The 20408-nt window shown below is 37.7% G+C and overlaps 1 protein-coding gene and 1 long non-coding RNA gene across 7 annotated transcripts in view; one reads left to right on the top strand and one right to left on the bottom strand.

Annotated features, from left to right (window-relative positions):
- LOC309497090 overlaps positions 1-13986 on the bottom strand; it is a 57705-nt gene extending 43719 nt beyond the window's left edge. Inside the window, exon 1 of the long non-coding RNA XR_014205372.1 lies at positions 10741-13986. This is a non-coding gene — a long non-coding RNA (uncharacterized lncRNA). The remainder of the gene's footprint in view (positions 1-10740) is intronic.
- LOC309497009 (E3 SUMO-protein ligase ZBED1-like) overlaps positions 8520-20408 on the top strand; it is a 130425-nt gene continuing 118536 nt past the window's right edge. For 4 of the 6 annotated variants that reach the window (XR_014205310.1, XR_014205311.1, XM_082167247.1 and 1 more), the window contains exons 1-2: positions 8520-8987; positions 16130-16177. The gene's annotated coding sequence lies outside the window, so the exon portion shown is untranslated. Of the gene's footprint in view, positions 8988-14039; positions 15640-16129; positions 16178-20408 lie in introns of those variants that run through there. The other 2 variants (XM_082167249.1, XM_082167248.1) reach the window with 2 other exon arrangements.

The raw sequence follows: 20408 nt of genomic DNA, 5'->3' as shown, positions 1-20408 counted from the left end.
AAATCCGCTAGAGGGAGGTCCCAAAAGGGAGCAAATGTCCATAGCCCCCATGTTAAAATGTCCGTTTTCACAGCATAAATTCATGTTTTTACAAGTTGGTCCCATGGACTTTTATTGTATTTTTCGATAGGTTCCGAGTGCCTGACAACTGTGAGGGGGGTGAATTTTTTTCTAACTCGTTAGTTTAGATCGTATTTAGTTAAAAAATATATGACAATAAGGGCGTGGTTAACTTTGATTGACAGCTTGATTGACAGCTGACAAGGCAGCGCCACGGAGAATGACAACATAAGAAGCGCCATTTTTTAATACAGTTGACATATAATACTACTGTTTCTGTATCATGAAATGTAGTTTTAAGAGTTTTTCAGGCGAGAATGTAGTTGTTTAAAGCTCAAATCTGTGGTTTATTTAAAGATTTATGAAAATTTTATCCAGTTGATCCAGCGATGACCGGGCGCTCGGCGTTCATGTACCCCGCCTGGAGCAGCCTTTCCTCGGCTAGTCGTTCTGAGGTTTGCCGCCAATGCCGCGGACTCTGGCGTCTCTGTAGTGGTTAAACATGAGATATAATTCATCTTGTGTATATCTAATGGGCGATTTTTGGTCTCGTGAATCTATATTTTTTTCCCTGGGCAATCTTTTTGGCTGAGGGGAAGTTTCATAACTTTATAAGCTATTTAACTTTACCGATGTATGGTTAGACTCGCGCTGACTTTGTGTGTTTGACTGAATTGTTTGCTTTATTTGTATAGCTTCTTATACCTTTTACTTATACTTTTATAATGGCTAACATTGATAAAAACTGAAATTTAACAAAAAGAGACTGGGTTGAGTTTTTGTCATTTTAAATTTTAATACAACGAAGATGATATGTAATGTTGTTTACTGCAACATCTGTGGTTTAGTACAAATGCACATATTGCCTGGACCATAAAATGTTTAATATTTTTATATTATATTTAAAATGAAAAGAGGCAGGTTTGTGTTTTATATTTTGTTTTTCATAAATAGGCAAACGTTATGTGTAGTTGAATATAATCAATATGCGTTGCCTGAACCACATTTGTGTGGCTATAATGTTTAAGATTTCTTTAAATGAAAACTAAAAGAGTTAGTATGGTGTTTTATAACATATTTCGTTGCCTGAAATATACACAGAGATAACCGGAGTAGCAGGCGAGCTGAGTGACGTGCGCTGCGTTAGAAGGTGGGCGGGGTTAGGATTTCCCAAGATTTTCCAAGATGGCGCCGCCCATACCCCCCATAAACGGCTTCAAACCCGTTCTTCAGAAAGTCTATGGGTGACGTCACAGACGCTTTGTCCATATTTTTTACAGTCTATGGTTTTTACGCATGTAAAGTGTTTAAATCAATGCAAACCGTTCAGTCAATTCAATTGTTTTATACACGCGAATTCGCCTCATTCAAATGAGCGTATTGAACTGGTATGGGTGCTGGAAGAGGTCAAAATTGATTTTAAGACTCTTATTTTCTGCTATTTTCCATCTTATTAGCTCACAAATAATACAATTTCATTATTTTTTAAAAACATGACTTTTAATTTTGTTTATTTTTTATTATTTTAATGTTTGTAGGCCTAAATATGATTTACATTAATTATTACATAATTTATTCATGTTCATATTAATGTTAATTATTATTCATCCTTAATTTTTTTTAATTTTTAGTGTTAATTTTAATGTTTTATATATATGATTCATTAATTATTATACTTTATTAAATAATGTTAATTACATTTGATATTAATGTTAATTGTCATACATTATTTTTTACATTTTTATTGTTGATTTTAATGTTTGTATATATAAAGTATTCATTAATTATTATACACCATTTATAAATGTTTGTTTGTTTATTTACTTAAATTTTAAAGTGAATGACAAATATGACACAACATGCTTTTGGTGGCTTTTAATCTGTTAATTATCATTGAACTGCATATATGAGCTATAAAAACCTGATCTATGAAATATACATTCATACCTGATGTATGAAACACTCAAAACACACACACACACACACACACACACACACACACACACACACACACACACACACACACACACACACACACACACACACACACACAGAGAGAGAGAGAGAGAGAGAGAGAGAGAGAGAGAGAGAGTCAGAGTCAGGACTGTCTCTTATTGTGAAGTTCAACATCTGACACTGTGTGAGTGAAATGTGTTGTTTTCCTTCATTAATGTTGGTCAAAACACTGTAAAAGTGAACCAACATGCACCAGTGTTACAATTTTCTAAATCTCATAATAATTTGTTAATAATGATAATAACATTTTTAGCAAACTGTGATTTTGAATTTGTACATTTCTGAAATACATAACTTAAGACAGTCTCCTTTGATATCAGATCACTGTAAATTGTAATATGGACTCATTTTCTGTAAAGATGTTGTTGTAAAGTTTTCTTTTATCGACGCAAGACCAGGAGACAGTTGGGATCGCGTTCAACAGAAGTTATTCTTTATTGAGAGCTCCGCTGTACGTACTTCCAACATGATCTAACTCAAACATTATACATTGTAGGTTATATACCTTCCAAGAGGGAGGGACTTACATTGAGGTTGAACAAAGCATGCAAATGAAGTATACAGGTTAAGGAATCTGCCCTAGACTGAACGTCTGGCCCATCCTAATTCAATCAGCATAACAGTCTATTGCATTGCAAATTGCATAGACGAATCATTCGTGTGCTAATCCCATCAGTCTGAGTGATACTGGGACTCAAAGAGCCATTAAAGACAATAAGGAGAAAGTCAATCAACCTAACTATTCAACGTCTGGGCTCCGAAAGGTGAGAATCTCCCTTAGACACAATAGAGAAAACAGGTCTGGCAGGAAAGGAGACTCTTTGCTGGACACTCAATAATCATCTGAAATCAGTCTACTAAACTTTATCAGTTTATATACTATTGCAGTGGAATTAAATTAAACATTTAATAAATATGTAATCCAACACTGCTTTGAAATGATGTGTATTGTGAAAAACGCTGTACAAATAAATGTAAATTGAATTGAATTGAACGAGTTTTATCTTATAAATCTGTTACTTTTTCTACACACAGTTTCACACTGTCACACTCTCACACCACATGGACTCTTGGGCTGCGTCCCAAAACACATACTCAATGAGGAGGCACTTCATTTCAATAAGTACTTACCGAACGAGCGCTAAAAGAGTAGGTACTATATAGCCAGATCTCCTTAAGTATGAATGCGATCCGGACATCATCCGCCATGTTGACGTTATCATGTGACCTATGACGTTATCTTCTTCTTCTTCTTCTTCTTGTTATGGAGGCAGAATTGTCTCAAATATAATTCACACAAAAACATGATTCACACACGCGCAAAATAAAATTATATATTCGTAAAATACATTTCACAAATGCAAAACACAATTCGTAGATGTACAACTGTGCTCAAAAACTATGAAGGTATTTTTGGTGCAAATCCACTGAGCGCCTGTGACAGTGAAATCTGTAGTTGTAGAGAATAGCCACACATGTGTATCAGTGAAGTTGAAGTCACAGAGAGAAATGTGAGCGTACGAGTTTCTTAATTAGTGATTTGTAGAGTAGGATTTGTCCGCCGGCAATGAGGAATTAGAGAAGGTGTAACTGTTGTGTTGTGTTTGTGGAAGAGAAAAACAAGTCTACAAGTTTGCAACTCTTGAAACATTTCTCTCTGTGACTTCATTTCACTTCATTAGTGTTGGTCAAAACACTGTAAAAGTGAATCAAGCACCAATGCTACAATTTTCTAAATCTCATAATCATTTGTTAATAAACAAGTATTCATTACTTCAATGATATCATTGTATCTACATACATTTTTAGCAAACTGTGATTTTGAATATGTGCATTTCTGAAATGCATAACTTAGTTTCCTCTGATATCAGATCACTGTAAACTGTAATGTGGACTCATGTATTTTCTGTAAAGCTGCTTTGAAATGATGTGTATTGTGAAAAACGCTGTACAAATAAATGTGAATTGAATTAAATGAGTTGTATCTTATAAATCTGTTACTTCTTCCACACACAGTTTCACACTGTCACACTCTCACACCACATGGACTCTTGGGCTGCTTCCCAAACCGCATACTCAATGAGGAGGGACTTCATTTCAATAAGTACTTACTGAACGAGCGCTAAAAGAGTTGGTACTATATAGCCAGATCTCGTTAAGTATGAATGCGATCCGGACATCATCCGCCATGTTGACGTTATCATGTGACCTATGATGATATCTTCTTCTTCTTCTTCTTCTTCTTGTTATGGAGGCAGAATTGTCTCAAATATAATTCACGCAAAAACATGATTCACACACGCGTACACAATTTCACATGCATGAAACCTAATTCACGTACACACACACACAAAAAAATCACATCCTACACAGTACGGAAGTGAATCAATCAAACTAACTTTATCTGGACAATAACTTTATTCTAGAGCTGCTGTAAAGCCAAAACAATCTCTGTTACTGTAATCTCCTATTATCACTGTAAAGCTGCTTTGAAACAGTCTATATTGTTAAAGGTCCCGTATTATGCCCCTTTTCACAAGATGTAAAATAAGTCTCTGATGTCCCCAGAGTGTGTATGTGAAGTTTCAGCTCAAAATACCCAACAGATAATTTTTTACAGCATGTTTAAATTGTCATTTTTTGGGGCTCAGAAAAATGCGCTGTTTTAGTGTGTGCCCTTTAAATGCAAATAAGCTGCTGCTGCACGACACAGGGGGCGGAGCTTCATGAGCTCGCGCTCAGTCTGTCAGGACAATCTCATCTCACAGAATGATGATAATATCAGAAACTCTCAGTAATGGTGTTCAGTTCGAGTCGGACAATAATGCCTACAGAGTCAGAGTGCTGTATAGAGATGAAACAGGTATAGTTTAGTAGTTTAATTACGGTTATTATAACGTATTTGTCATCTGCTTGTATGTATCCATTATTTATTAATAGCCTACAAGTCTGCTGTCTGAATGATGATGATCAAACTGATGAGTTTAATAAAGTTTATTGTACATCACACAAAAGATGAAGCGTCAGTTTTACTTCAGAAAATCACCGTAAGAGCTGAGTAAACACAGTAAGTTATAAGAAGTGCGCAAGTAGCCAGTAGAGTTGAGGGAGCATTCCTGTGGGCGGAGGTTAGTCAAAGAACGGTTTTAATGACGTCATTAAAGAAGGAAGTAGAGGGGTGTAGTCCAAACGGGCCGTTCGATGTAGTCAACTTCTGTTAAATAAAATATCTCGCTTGGCATTGAACTTTGAGCTTCATAATTTTACAGATATTATTTATGCTCTAACAGCAACATTACACACTAACTAAAGTTTGAAACATGGGATCACGAAGAATGGGACCTTTATAGGGTGACCAGATGAGATTGGCTGAAATTCGGGGGGGGGGGGGGGGGGGGGGGGGGGGGGGGGTATGGGGGGTGTCTATGGTCTGGGGTCTGGGGTGACGGGATGGGGGGCTTCTATGATATTAGAATGCGTACGCAGCCTATAATAAAAGATAATGAATTTAAAACCTGAACCAAACATATTTTTATTCAAAGATCAACAGTCTGTCATTATTCTTTAGTCTGCCACAAAACAATGACTGTTGTAAGTAACAGTGCGTAAATCAGACCTTTCAGTATAGCCTAACGCTAATAAGCTTAAACGGAAATAACGAGATAATTGTGTAGTGAAGTATTTTGTCCTCGCGGCTGCAGCAACTTGCGCTCTAATAATAGGCAAAATAGGCTACAGAATATTTCGTTCTGTATTGACAGGTGCAATATTTGAAAATCGATCATATATATTTTTTTTATTACATTTATATCTGCATTTATGTAAAAACTTAAACTTTCAAATATCAAAATGTCATGTTTTCATGTCAAAATGACATACAAACATCTTTTCCTATTCTATCTTGCCTGGAAACGCTTCCAACACGCTTGCGTGTCGCGTGAAAAATAGGCGTCGGTTCTATTTATAGCATGCACGCGTTTTCTGCGCGGCTCGAGGCGCGCCTGAGACGCGCGTGTCACGCAGGCAGTGTGCAAACTCTAACCTGTTAACAGGGGAGCCGAAATAAAAACGGACACGCCACGCAGCCAGTGTCGCCGGCCTCAACCTCCGCAGACAGTTTTTAATGTTTATCAGACAATAACTACTCAAGATTTTGCTTTAGTATAATTTTCGGGACAATTAGGGCCAGATTCGGGATTCGGGACAACAGTTTAGATTTCGGGACTGTCCCGAATTTTTCGGGACGTCTGGTCACCCTAGACCTTTAAAAGCTCTATAAATGAAGTGACTTGACTTCGGTTATGAATGGAAGCTTGTTTCCACCACAGAATAAAAAAAAAATTTTAAAAGATAATTGTGACTTTTTTAACCTCACAATTGTGAGTTTATATCTCGCAATTCTGACTTTATTTCCCGTGTTATAAAGTCGAAAACTTTAAAATTAATAAACTCGCAATTTACTTTTTTTCCCCCTGAGAATTGCATGTTTATATCGCGCAGTTGTGAATTTATATCACGTGATTCTTGAGATATAGCCTAAAGTCAGATTAGAGTGATGTAAACTCGATGTAAACTCGCAATTATGAGAAAAAAAAAGTAAGTAATTGTGAGATAAAAAGATAAAAAGTCCCAATTAACTTGTTAATAAGGGTTTATATAGCCCATGTACTTTTGTAAGGTATGTCATATTTGTACCAGACCTCAAAAGTAACACAGACGATTAACGATTTCCACCGTTTCTCTCCACTGTAAATCAAGCAGCCTTTCACAAATACTGTGACTTATATTATATTTGAGTGACAGAGACTTTAAAAGGAACTGATTTTAATTATAATCACTTTAGCCTGATAACAATGTTAAATTAATTAAAATCAAGACCTCCAGTGATAAAAATTTAAGTTTATAATTTCCCCGTTTTCTTTTACTGTTGTTCACCCTATTTTATTCAGACTTTATGTAGAAGGGCGAGTGGTTGATATTTATATAATAGGCCTATATTACGATATATATGTATATATATAAAATAATATTATTACACACACGCAAGGTACATCGAAGATATACAAGATACAAAAGTTGTATCAAATTGTTGCAAAATAATTTACACAAACATCTTCAATGCTTTATAACCCAATCCATACTTTTTTTTTTACATTAAGAACGTAAATACAGTATTTTAAATGGCCACAATATTTTTTAACTCAGTTAAAATGGCCAAAAAAAAAAAAAAAAAAATCCTTTCATCATTTATAACATGATGCATAGATTTCATCTGCCCGTTCTGCTCCACAAACAACTTATTTCTGTCGGAGTGCCTCTGTGACGTTTGTACAGCAGTTCACCATCTACTGACTTTTGTAAATGACCCTCACTGACACTAAAGTGACTCACACTTCACCCGACACCTATATTACTATCAAATCAATCTTACCTGCAATGTCAAATGTGTTTGCTCTTTTTCGGAAAGTGTTTTTTCCGTCTTTGTGAGTCCATCAGGGTATTTTCCAGTGCTCTTGTAATTTTTAATTTGTTTATAAATGAAAGGATCCATGGGTCAATCAATGAACCAAGCCAACAAACACAATATCTAAGCACAGTTAGCACACCTACATGTAATAGCATGTTGACTATAAGGATGAGCTCCCCTCCGCCCTTAAAAGCTTTCCTATTGAAGTAGATGCAGGTGCTTATTAATTACAATCAACATCAGAATCACCTTATAATAAGTTGACTATAAGGATGAGCTCCCCATTAAAAACTTTTCTAGATGCAGGGGCTCTTCAATTACAAAATAATCAAATAATCAAAATCATAATCACTTTAATTGCCAAGTACCTTTGGTTTGCATGTACAATGAATGTGTCTTGGTGTACTAATGCGTAGTTACAATAGTAACAGAGAATCAAGGGATGATATCAATAATAACAAGATTAATTCAGAGTAATCAGACATCTGTGAGGTATGATAATAGAGTGAAGGATAAAGTTATGAAAAAATAGTACAAAATACAAATAATCATATAAACAGTTTAGAAAGAATAAAAATAGACACATTAACAGTACATTGATTTAGGTGCTGCAAGGAGAAATTCCTTGAGCTCTGAAGCTTATAATGCACTAACAAATACATCTCCATTTCCTGACTTGTATTCACAAACACATTCAAACAGGTTCCCAAGATGGAAGGGCAGGAAAGGGAGGAAAAATGCACACTTGTGGTAAACACAATTCCCAGGATTAATACAATGTAGTACTATATTTACATTGTTTCATGATTTAAGTATGTCACATGTTTTTACATTGTTTCATGATTTATGTAGGTCACATATTTCACATTGTCATATGATTTACTAGTCACAAGGTTTTACTTCCTCAGGGAAAAAACCCTAGCATAGGCACAGGAACTGATGTAACCAATGTTCCTCTATATACGAGTGCTTTTTGTATGAGTGTTGTTGCATTTTTGATTTTGATGTCGTTGCAGCCCTGAAGAGAACATAGATCTCCTTCAGTTTAGTTTTTGCTAAATTCTTTGATTGATATTGCTCTGCTGTATTTCTTAACTTGATAAACCTGAACAAGGACAAGTTGACTATATACACTGCTTGAACTGCTTACAAGGTAATTAGTCTTTGTAAATCCATTCACAGGACTGCCCTGGAATAGGATAGAGCTGAAAATATTATAATCTGTAACCTTTTGTTTATTTGCTACAAACCTTTTTTTGTTTTATTGTTAAACAGTATTTTAATCTTTTGTATAAATACATTTTATTTTATAAAGACAAGTATTGTTTCTTTTATACTTCAGCTCACAAAAGACAGTTCTATAAATACCAATAACAGAGCATTATAAGTATAGCTTATAATATACTATTCGTCAAAGAATCCTTGGACAAACTTCTGCTGGAAGGTAAGCTAGGAAGGTATATATATATATAACACAAAGGATTTTGTTTTTTACTTTTTATTTATTAAAAGCCAATCAAATTACAAATAATAAACATGATAATAGTCTAACACATATACTAATTTTAACAAATATAGTCAACAGCAAATAGTAAAATAAAATATACAGTATGATATATAAAATAATAATAGCCTATACAAGTAAAAGAAAGAGAGAGATAGAAAATGATAGGAACAGGTTTGAGATCATCATATAAACAGCATAAAAGCTTCACATAGAGACCTAGTGCGTCTTGTTTTACTATTTATTGAATCCAAGTAGTAACTCAATATAATTTGTCATATCTATCTGAAATTAAAAAAAAGTTGGGTTTTACTTCAGCCCATTTTTGTTCATGGTATTTCCCCATTATCAAACAAAGATTAACAATAAAGAACACATTTGGTGGAATAATAAATATAAAATAAATAAAAAATACATATTTTTCAGAAAAGTAAACTTTCATGCCTAAGCTTTTACAAAGCAAACATATGATCAGTGAAGTACCTGACCGCCGCGTCCAGTTCAGTGACGTCATGCGCGCGCACGTGAGGGGAGTCGGGTTCTGGCCAAGCGGCACCCTCCCCGTCTGTCTCTTGAAACCAACACGGAAGTAAGTTAAACTGCAATTCGTTGACTGGCCGCTTGAGGCTGATGTCAAAAGTGAGTCAAATCTGCATCTCCCCCATGTTAAAATGCCAAATTTTACAGCAGAAAAAAACGCGTTTACAGCCTGGTGTCTCTATGTGGCTTTGGTCTATACAGCTAATTTTGCCCTTCATGACAACTGTGAGGGGGGTGAATTTTTTTATAACTCATCCGTTTAGTTGATTAATATTTAAAGTTCTGCATAATTAAGGGTGTGGCCACTTGAGTGACAGGTGGGTTGTCGCTGATGTCAATGCTAGCCGTTTGTCTGTTGTTACTAGCCGTCACTTCACCTCAGCAAATGTTGCTGCTGAACTTGCCACCTCTGCAGTGTTTGTGCTTTTTTCTGGATTATTTCATACAATTTAATACACCCATTACTTCGGCCACGGCTTTGGATTCCGTCGTTGTCGTCAAGTATCGTTCGAGAGAACAACCAGCGCTGTATTTCAGTTTTCCTCTGTGAACATGCACTAATGGATGTCTGACAATTTTGTTGCTTTTTGGAGTTTTCAGATTTAAAAACGTAAATAAAGGGTCGTTCGTTTTGCTCTCACGGAATAGATATAGATTATAATATGCTTATGTACCGTCAGATGAAATCCTGCACGCGTCGGCGCTTTCTCTTTCCATGCAATAAATGCACATCCTTGAATGAGCGCGGATTTTCTAGCGCATTTACTTGAACTTCATAGGCAATAATGTTATATCTATGGTTTAACCCATTTGAGAGGCGGCCAAAATCAGAATTTAAAATGGACTGAATAAGCTCACAAACTTGACGAGCGATGCCGCGTTGACGGACCATAGACTATAAAAAAAGAGTGACTGATATGTAACGTTATGCACATAAATCACTGTTACACACACTCTCTCAGAGTAATATTAAGAGTTTCTGCATTATACATTTTCAACTAGCAGAATAGTACAGAATCACGATACAGTCTCACATGTAGCCATGTCTTTTAACTATTATAATATTTCGAAGGGCAAAAATAGGAACTTTTAATTGGCTTTACATCATCAACTGTCACTTTAGCGCGAGGCCCTGCAGTCGCAGACTTGGTACTGTCAGTTGCATATAACGTTATAGAATTACCTCCCCAGCCTTCATAGATATATCTATGCCCAGCCTGAACTAAAAACTCGATCACGTCGAGCTAGGTGATTTCAGATATCATAGCCAGGCTCCAGCTCCACTCACGCCCCGCCTCTGCCCATTTTCTGTAATCCAGGAGTGACGCAAGGCCAAGATGCCGACGGCCGGCTCCGCCCACTTTAGGCTTCAAAAATGCTCTTCAGAAACCTACGGGTGACGTTACGGACACTACGTCCATATTTTTTTACAGTCTATGGTTCTGGCAGGGAGTCGATCTTCAGCACAACACCGGCCCTTTGGCATCACAGATACTGTATAAATATCCCTGCACTGTTCGTCCCACAGCACACCCTGGCCTTCAGATACTGAGACATGCACTGTAGCTGTAATAAAGAAAAACAAGTTCATAAATCCAGTTATGCGGTTCCCAACCCTAGTCCTGGAGTTCCCTCAATACTGCACATTTGTTACATCTCTCTGACAAACCTGTTTGACTCTGAGGTCTTGGAGTTTCTACTAATGAGCTGATGAGTTGAATCAGGTGCATTTGATTAAAGTCCCCGTGAACCGGATCTTGCAACCGACTTCAGTGCTGAAGACTTCAGTGCGGTTGCCAATAAAAGGAAAAAGAAGAAGAAGAAGAAAACTTCAGTGCTGTGACCATGGGCCTCAGTCTGGTTTGAAAAGTCCTGGGACCATAGATATCATATAATAAAGGCTAGATGTCTCGTGCGCGCTGCTGGCCAATGGAGGTCGACGTCCGCACGTGGCGGCCATCTTGCCACAGTCAGCTCGCTCACTCGTAACATTGCGTTTTAATGCTGCATGTTTTTTATAAATAACCATAACTTGCAAAATTTTCGACCGATTTTCAAACGGTTTGGTTTGTTATAAATGTCAGAGATGTAGTTATGACACTGTATACATATGAATAATTATAACCATGGACTTCAAGCTTTCGGAATTATAGCCACGTTAATAAAGTTTGTAAGAAACCAAACCGTTTGTAAATCAGTCAAGATTTCAGCGAGATAAGAGGATTTGTGTTCGTGCTGATCACTCACCTTACTTCAGATACCACAGAGACTGCCAGAAAGCCTGCCTGTGACAAGATGGCTGCCGGTGATGCCGTTGTGGTGAACAAATTAGTCAGAGGCTGAGTCCCAATTCGCCTACTTATACTATTAGTGCAAGCTGTATACCTGCTTCTGAGTGACAGCATTTCAAAAGATGATGTAAATGCAGCAGACCTACTACTCCTTGAGTTTGCATTTCGCTTTCAGATGCTGTATGGAGAAAAGTCTATGACATTTAATGTGCAAAATGGCAAAGATATTTTGATGGGAGAATATCTTTTTTTAAGCAAGGCAATGCATAAAAAAGAAGCCAAGCTCTCCACTCAGCAGCCTTCCAGTACTTTCTTTCACTGAGATCCCTGGGGAGTCTGCGAATATACTGAGGGGGTTTTATTTTAGACAAGCGTCCATTTATAACACGTTGATTGTCCGGAGAGCCAATGTAGAACTCACTACCATATTCCTCCAGCCACAACTTTGACAATTGTTTAGTCACACCAATTAAAACACAATGCATATAATCCGGCACAAATCCACGAACCACATCAAAATATGGTAAATTGACCAATGGTGATAGGCCCTTAACCCCTCTGATAAGACTTCTAACAGCCATTTCATGGATCATTTCTGATGCATTTCTGTCAGCATGTTGCTCTTCACTAACAGGGTACCTGACTGCTCCGCAGATATATTTTCCTGGATGGTAACAGAACCCACAACCATAGTAGCCATTAAACTGAGTGAGGTTTTGCATCAAAGGGTCTAGCAACAGAGTCCACACAACAGTATAACCCTACCAGTTTACTTTTTATCCATGAATTTGTGATTTTGTTCCACCACATTACCCCATCTACAACCAATTTTTTTGCATGCTCTACAAATTTGTCAAGAAATATATCCATCCTTGGTTCCCCTTTCCCATGCCACAAACCAGCAAGTATCATGTTTTTTCTACGTTCGGCAGGTGGAATTTCATTAATAGCCAGCTGTATAGGCCAGATTGATGTACCTGAGGCTTTGTACAAGGGACTTCCGTCTGAATTGAACACATATGAAAGGTTATCCTTATTGTGCAGAATTCCACCTGGGCGCGAGAGCTCTTTGTACATATCGACATCATAAATGTCCCTGAGTACGTTCTCTGATGTTGCTCTTGTAAATCTCAAATTGAGTGAATCTCTGAAGTTGTCATTTTCAAGGAATGACTTAACCTGTAAATCAACTGGTAAAGTTACAAAGTAACTCTGGCTTTTCAGATCTTGGGTACTGTTTGTCTTGTTACAGTGTGAACACACATAGTGTTTCCTCTGATTATTGTTTTTATGACTTGCAAGATATGACTGACAGAATGTACAAAGGAAATTAAGTTCTGTTCTCTGACTGAAGTGTGTGAACACCTTACTAAGCATGTGCTTACTGGCTGGCAGTACTGTTTTAGAGAAAACAAAATTAATCGGTTTCAAAAGGTCAATCAGTGCAGCAAATGATAAATTGTGCCTTAAGGCCAATTTATACTTCTGCGTCGGGTGCGCGTAGTAGGTACGGCGTAGCATACGCATAGACGTGTATCATACGTCGTACCCTTCGCCGTACCCTGACGCGCACCTCCTCAAAAATGTAACTACGCGTCGCGGCGACGCGGACCGCAAGATCTGTGATTGGTCGGCTTGGTAGCATCGCATTTCCTCCTACACATATCCGGCGTGTTCTTCTGCACCGCCCGTCATTTTTAAATTCGGTTCAACCGTCAACAGGTTCACAGGTTGCACGTACCATCTCCTCCGACGCCTTCTCTCGTTTCTGCCTTTTAGTTTTAGTGATTTCAATAAAACTGTTTTTCCACCTCGTAAGCTCCAACTCCAACATGATCCACTCTCTTTCAGACGCTAGTAGGCTAAACTCAAAACAGCCGCGAGGAATCTAAACACAGTGGAAAATTAAAACCCGCCCCCGCCAACTAGCGTCTCGGTGGTGTAACTGTAGAGCAACACAAACATAACGCAGAAGTATAAATGCTCACGACGGAGTCACCTACGTGCGTAGCCTACGACGTACACTACGGCGTACACTCGACGCAGAAGTATAAATTGGCCTTTAGTGTGAATGTTATGAGCAGCAGGAGGAGTTCAGCCTTTGTAATTGAGAGAAATCTGCATACTGGGACATTTAGATTTTCATAAAATTTTGGACCAGTATCATGTGCAAATGACTGGCTTTCTTCTCCATCATGTTCCTCAACATCACTGCCTTCATCACTTTCATCGGCTTCAGTGACTTCCCCATCACTTGCCGTTTCACTGTCACCATCTACACAGTTTCCTTCCTCCAATTCCATTGCTTCTCCGTCGCTTGCTTCGTTTGTCTCACTTTCTTCCTCATTATGTACTTCAGTGCCATTTACACTATTTCTGTCCCCTAGTTCAGGGTGCTCATTGTTAGATGGTCCAGGTGCGTCATTGTTGGAGCTATAAGTGTTTGATCTAAATTTTGTTGTCCTTGGCAACAGATAAGTAGTATCTGGCTCCAGGTACTGCTTATACCTCTTCATTTTAGTCCCTCTGTTGTTGTCTGGTTCTTAAACTCTGTTAAACAATGTAACGTTAAGGTTGCAACGAGACATAGGCCTACCATATTTGTGCTGAACAAATTGTTATTTTTATTTATGTGATTATCCTACAATATTAAACAGAATAGCTAGTAGACTTTTCACTCACCACCATGAGTCTCTGTAAATAGTGAGAATCATAGCCTTTGTGGACCTCTAGTATCTGTCAGAAATAGGCTAGCTGGTACGTGCTAGCGCCATCTAACGGTCAACTAAATTCTGTCAAAAAAATATGAATTAATAAAAGTTAATTAAATACAATTAGAAAAATTTGGGAGGAATATAAGAGTAACAGATTGTTTTTTGTCACTTACATTGGTGGAGCTTTAATTCACTTGGGGAAAAAAACCTGAATGTACGTATCCATGGGCAACTACTGCGCGAGCCACAAAGTGCATATGCACGTCACGTATTTAACGGTAAATTTTCGAATCGGCTTCTATCAGATACGGAGATATCTGCGTTTTTAATACAAAATGTTCGCATATGTACATTATCTAGACGATGGGGTTAAAGACGTTGTTAATGTTAAAGACATTAAACACTTTGACCCCAAAAATACGACGGATTTCTCGTCTCACACTTACTGGATCCTGCAGAAAGGACGCTTCATAAAAGGACAGATTCTTTTGATGAAAGGTAGGCCTAAATCTTTCAATTTACAGTACTATGTCTATAAATATGCTTAATAAACAGCTTACAAAACTGAGGACGTTTTTGTGACGCCTGTGAACCAGATAACTTAATGAAAAGCACTGCTATTAATGCGCTACTATACCTAGTTGTTACCTAGCTCATTGTATCTTAATAACCTAATGTATTCATTTTTTAAGATCCTAAACAATATGATTTGATATCAAATTAGTTCATTTAAATGCTTTTTCAATTTTATTTTCTGCCAGTATAATACCAGGTGACCATTCCAGTTAGATATTAAAGTAAAAGAATAAAAGGTCATTTTAATTTATGAATCAAAGTAAATCTAGAGTAAAAATGGATGTTTTCATTAGTGTAATTCTAGACTGAATTAGTAAGTACTTAGTAAGAAGAAAGCTATTCCCATTTTCCAGAAACTTGTGAGGAAATTGAAAATGTGCTGGCAACTGGGAAAAGGATTCGAGTGCCAAAACTGCTTGATAAAAGTCCACCAGAGAACAAAACGTCAGAAAGGGAGGAATGGATAATGCTGTAAGTAACATTAAAAGACTGCACGATGAACTCAGTTCATTGAATAATTTAAATACCTCTTACTTGCGTTAGTTGTATTTTCTGGCAGCCCAGAAGGCAAGCATTGAGGAAGGAAAGCAGACATTTCTGATGGACATTTTAAAAAAGAGACAAGCCTTGAAAAGGAAGCAACCACTATTTTCTCTTCATTCTACACCTAAAAGAGGAAAAAATATTGTAGATGATGAGATAATAACAAGTGAGAGTGAGGATGAACTAATTCCAAAATCAAAATTTGATGAGCTTGAGAGCCGATACAAATGTCTAACTCGGAAATATCAAGAAGCTATTGCTGAAGGGAAGGAACTGAGGAAATTAAATGCTGAGCTTCAAACATGTTTAGTAGCCAAAATTCTTTCTGGTAATTATTAATATTATTAGTAGTAGTAGCATTATCAATTTCTTTCTTTTTTTATTTTTTTTACATAATATTTGAGACTTTATGTTCCAGGAAGCAACACATCTCCAGCCTCCATCCCAGACCTTCCAGTGACAACTGGTAAGATTTTGTGCACCATAACAACAACAATAATAAATATAGCTGCAAGCAGCAATTATCGGGGCCAAGCGCAAGCAGATGACAGGATATGCCAACATGGCTGAAGGTGTCAGACCAACTGCAACAATGAGCAATTAAAGACATTTAGAGAGGATTTTAGGCGAAATGGCTGAAAAATCATATAAAAAGTAATTCAGAATGATTTAATGGATTATCACTTTCGACCAATAGGTGGAGCAGTTACAAAACTGATGTGATGTGGTCAGAGTGAAGTGACAATGACACATACAAAGTTTGGTGTCAATATTTCAAGGGATTGCAGAGATAAAGCCTGAATAGTGCTTTTGGCATCATGCCTCAACTTTGCTGCTGCGCTATACGAAAACGGTTTTGTCTATCGACACGAAATCCATAACTTTTAGTCGGCACGGTCTGGAGATGATACGATTCGATTTTGGTGAAAATCGGACAAACGGTCTAGGAGGAGTTTGAAAAAGTAGGTTTTGAATGAAAATCAAGATGGCGGACAGGAAGTTTTGCCAAATAAGGAAAACTTGGTATCTATGTTCTTGGCTTGACCCAAGGAATCTATTAAGACCAGTGGCATTTCAATAGCCAGATTTATTCAAAAGTTATTAGCCTTTTTGGAAATTTTGTTATAACTTTTGACCACTAGGTGGCGCTGTCTCGAAATATTTTGGGTACCTTTAGGGGATGGAGCTGATGGCACATTATGAGTTTCGTAATATTACACCAATGCATTTGTTTAGTATAGCATTTTATTTCACAAAACTGTATTGAAGTCAATGGGAATTTCATGTTTTGTTCTGTTATAGTGCCACCAAGAGGCTCAGTCACATCATTTTTTTAATGTGTCCTCAGAGTGAGCCCATGCATATTTGTGTCAATTTTGGTGAAAATATCTCAATTCGCTTCGGAGTTATAGACATTTATATGAAAAAACACGTAAAAAATGACTGACACATGACTTTGATTGGATTTTACTACCCCTAAACATCAATATTTTCGCATTTGGGCATTGGCGTATAGATATCGACCTATGTTTCCAAACTTCTGACGGTGGTTTCGTCTCGATCGGACAAGCGGTTTCAAAGATATAGCCAAATGTTTTTTAAGCGCTAAATCACAACGCTACACAAACCGTAAGGCGAAACCTAGCATGTTTGGTATCGTGGGACTCGGCAACGATTCAGGACTCTAATGAGATGAGTCTCGTGAAAATAAGTCGACCACACCCAAAGTTAGAAGCATTTGGGAAAAAAAATTCACCACTAGGTGGCGCTGTTTCGAAACTTCTCAGGTTCCTTCAGGACATCGTGATGATGACCAATACCAAGTTTCGTAACAATTCGTTCATGCGTTCATAAAATACAGCATTTTAGCACAAAATTCAAAATGGCTGACAGTCAAAATGGCCGATATGGTCAAATTTGATATCAGTCGAATCGGCATGTTGCCCTGAATCTAACGAGACCAATTTTATGATTTTTGGACAAACTGTTCAAAAGCTATAAGCAAAAATAGCCATTTTCCATATCTCCGGACCAGTAGGTGGCGCTGCGCCGAAACACAGCAGGTAGCCTCAGGTCATGCCTGTGATGACATGTACCAAGTTTGGTCTGAATACGATAAACCGTTGCGGAGATACAGCCTTACGACTGTTTTTGCTAGCGCTATATAAAATTTATTTGTGGGTTTATTGAAAACGGTTTGACGAATCAATTTGAATTCCATAACTTTTTGTCAGCACTACCTGATGATGATCTGGTTCAATTTTCGTGCAAATCGGACAAACCGTCTAGGACGAGTTCGAAAAAGTAGCTTTTTATGGCGGGCATATTTATATGCCGGGAAATGAGGTCATAGGGTGCAATCGAATCGGCATGAGCTCAGGAATCAGAGGAAAAAAGAATTTTGTTGATTGGCCTTACGGTTCAAAAGTTATTAGCAAAATAAAAGTGAAACTTTGGACAGGTGGTGGCGCTAGAGGGAATGACTTAGAAACACCAAAATTGGTGTATTTAATGTTGGGACTGTCCTCTTTCAGAATGTCAAACCAAAACAACTTTCCCGCAATCGGTTCTATGGGCTGCCATAGACTCCCAGTCGGAAAAATGAAGAATAATAATAAGAACGGGAACAGATACAATAGGTGCCTCCGCACCTTCGGTGCTTGGCCCCTAATAATAATAATAATAAATATAGCTGCAAGCAGCAATTATCGGGGCCAAGCGCAAGCAGATGACAGCATATGCCAACATGGCTGAAGGTGTCAGACCAACTGCAACAATGAGCAATTAAAGACAGTTAAAGAGGATTTTAGGTCAAATGGCTGAAAAATCACATAAATTGTCATTCAAAATATGATTTAAATGATTATCACTTTCGACCAATAGGTGGCGCAGTTACAAAACTGATGTGATGTGGTCAGAGTGAAGTGACAATGACACATACAAAGTTTGGTGTCAATATGTCAAGGCATTGCAGAGATAAAGCCTGAATAGTGCTTTTAGCATCATGCCTCAACTTTGCTGCTACGCTATACGAAAACAGTTTCGTGTATCGACACGAAATCCATAACTTTTAGTCGGCACGGTTTGGAGATGATACGATTCGATTTTGGTGAAAATCGGACAAACGGTCTAGGAGGAGTTCGAAAAAGTAGGTTTTGACTGAAAATCAAGATGGCGGACAGGAACTTCGGCCAAATAAGGAAAACTTGGTATCTATGTTCTCGGCTTGACCCAAGGAATCTATTAAGACCAGTGGCATTTCAAAAGCCAGATTTATTCAAAAGTTATTAGCCTTTTTGGAAATTTTGTCATAACATTTGATCACTAGGTGGCGCTGTCTCGAAATATTTTGGGTACCTTCAGGGGATGGTGCTGATGGCACATTCTGAGTTTCGTAATATTACACCAATGCATTTGTTTACTATAGCATTTTAATTCACAAAACTGTATTGAAGTCAATGGGAAATTCATGTTTTGTTCTGTTATATCGCCACCAAGAGACTCAGTCCCACCATTTTTTTTATGTGTCCTCAGAGTGAGCCAATACATATTTGTGTCAATTTTGGTGAAAATATCTCAATTCGCTTCGGAGTTATAGACATTTATATGAAAAAACACGAAAAAAATGACTGACACATGACTTTGATTGGAATTTACTACCCCTAAACATCAATATTTTCACATTTGGGCATTGACATATAGCTATCGACCTATGTTTCCAAACTTCTGACGGTGGTTTCGTCTCGATCGGACAAGCGGTTTCAAAGATATAGCCAAATGTTTTTTAAGCGCTAAATCACAACGCTACACAAACCATAAGGCGAAACCTAACATGTTTGGTATCGTTGGACTCGGCAACGATTCAGGAGTCTAAAGAGATGAGTCTCGTGAAAATAAGTTGACCACACCCAAAGTTATAAGCATTTGGAAGCATTTGGGGAAAAAAATTCACCACTAGATGGCACTGTTTCGAAACTTCTCAGACTCCTTCAGGACATCGTGCTGATGACCCATACCGAGTTTCGTAACGATACGTTCATGCATGCCTAAAATACAGCATTTTAGCACATAATTCAAAATGGCCGACAGCTAAAATGGCTGATCTGGGAAAATTGGATATCAGTCGACTCAGCATGACGTCCTGAATCTAACGAGACCACGTTTATGTTTTTTGGGCAATCCATTCAGAAGTTATAAGCAAAAACAGCCATTTTTCATATCTCCGGACCAGTAGGTGGCACTATGACGAAACGCAGCATGTAGCCTCAGGTCATGCTTGTGATGATATGGACCAAGTTTGGTCTGAATATGATAAAGTGTTGAGGAGATACAAGCTTGTGTCTGTTTTCGTTAGCGCTACGTAAAATTTGTTTGCGCGGTATTCGAGAACAGTTTGACGAATCAACACGAATTCCATAACTTTTTGTCGGCATGGTCTGGAGATGATCTGGTTCAATTTTCGTGAAAATCGGAGTAACGGTCTAGGAGGAGTTTGAAAAAGTATGTTTTTCGGAAAATTCAAAATGGTGGAAAAATTTCCATGACGGAAAATGACGTCATAGGGTGCAGTCGAATCGTCCTGAGCCAAGGAATAAGAGGAAAAAAGAATTTTGTTTCTAGCCCTTGTGGTTCAAAAGTTATTAGCATAAACATGAGTGCAACTTTGGACAGCTGGTGGCGCTAGAGGGAATGAATTG

Source organism: Leuciscus leuciscus (genome assembly GCF_965113295.1).
Source record: "Leuciscus leuciscus genome assembly, chromosome: 4".
Lineage (NCBI taxonomy): Eukaryota > Metazoa > Chordata > Actinopteri > Cypriniformes > Leuciscidae > Leuciscus > Leuciscus leuciscus.
This window is presented reverse-complemented; position numbering and strand designations above follow the sequence as displayed.